Here is a 1247-nt window from a genome sequence, read left to right as displayed (position 1 = left end):
CTGACCTGGAATGCCCTCCCTCCTCAAATCTGCCAAACAATCACACTTCCCCCCTTCAAAGCCCTACTGAAGGCCCACCTCCTCCAGGAGGCCTTCCCAGACCAAGCCCCCCTTTTCCTTAGCTCCCCCTCCCCTCCCCCTAACTTGCTCCCTTTGCTCTCTGCTACCTCCCAGCTCATAGCATTTGTGTATATATGTACATTTCTATAATTCTATTTATTTATATTGATGCTATTGTTGCCTGTTTACTAGTTTTAGTGTCTGTCTCCCCACTTCTGGATTGTAAACCCATTGTGGGCAGAGATTGTCTCTATTGCTGAATTGTACTTTCCAAGTGCTTAATAATGGTGGTACTTGTTAAGTGCTTACTATGTGCAAAGCACTTTTCTAAGCGCTGGGGGATACAAGGTGATCAGGTTGTCCCACATGGGGCTCACAGTTTTAATCCCCATTTTACAGGTGAGGGAACTGAGGCACAGAGAACAATTATAATAATAATTATGGTATTTGTTAAGTGCTAACTATATGGTGAGCACTAAGCGTTTTCCACTGAGCTCCTTGCCCACAATGAGCTTACAATCTAGAGACTGCAGATTCAGTACTCTACTATTACTAATAGTACTATTATTCCTTTCCACTGGAGGTAGACAGCTGAAGCCAAAAACCCAAGGCCAGATCAAGAGCAGTGAACTGGGTCAGTGAACGGGGCTGATAGCAGTGCAGGATTTCATCTGGGAAGGAGTGCTTTCTGGGAGCAGGAAATGCATTGGTGGGGCAGAACACACCCCACTCAGGAGCCCTGCATCTCCCCAAATTGGGCAGGAGTCAGGATGGCCGAGTGGTCTAAGGCACTGCATTCAGCTTGCAGGCCTCTTTAGAGGCGTGGATTCAAATTCCACTTCTGACATACATTTTTAAGTGTTCAGTGCACACAGTAAGTGTTCAAAAAATATGATAGAATAAATAATAATAATAATGTTGGTATTTGTTAAGCGCTTACTATGTGCAGACCACTGTTCTAAGCGCTGGAGTAGATACAGGGTAACCAGGTTGTTCCACATGAGGCTCACAGTCTTAATCCCCATTTTACAGATAGGGAACTGAGGCACAGAGAAGTTAAGTGACTTGCCCACAATCACACAGCTGACAAGTGGCAGAGCTGGGATTTGAACCCATGACCTCTGACTCCCAAGCCCAGGCTCTTTTCACTGAGCCACACTGCTGCTCGAATGGTGAAGGCCAAATGA

At 45.8% G+C, this 1247-nt stretch overlaps 1 non-coding gene across 1 annotated transcript; it reads left to right on the top strand.

Moving 5' to 3' along the window:
* The first annotated feature begins 824 nt into the window (after window positions 1-824).
* On the top strand, window positions 825-907 carry TRNAL-CAG. The gene has a single exon. It is a non-coding gene; the product is annotated as a tRNA-Leu (tRNA).
* The last annotated feature ends 340 nt before the right edge of the window (window positions 908-1247 follow it).

Source organism: Ornithorhynchus anatinus, chromosome 4 (genome assembly GCF_004115215.2).
Source record: "Ornithorhynchus anatinus isolate Pmale09 chromosome 4, mOrnAna1.pri.v4, whole genome shotgun sequence".
Lineage (NCBI taxonomy): Eukaryota > Metazoa > Chordata > Mammalia > Monotremata > Ornithorhynchidae > Ornithorhynchus > Ornithorhynchus anatinus.
This window is presented reverse-complemented; position numbering and strand designations above follow the sequence as displayed.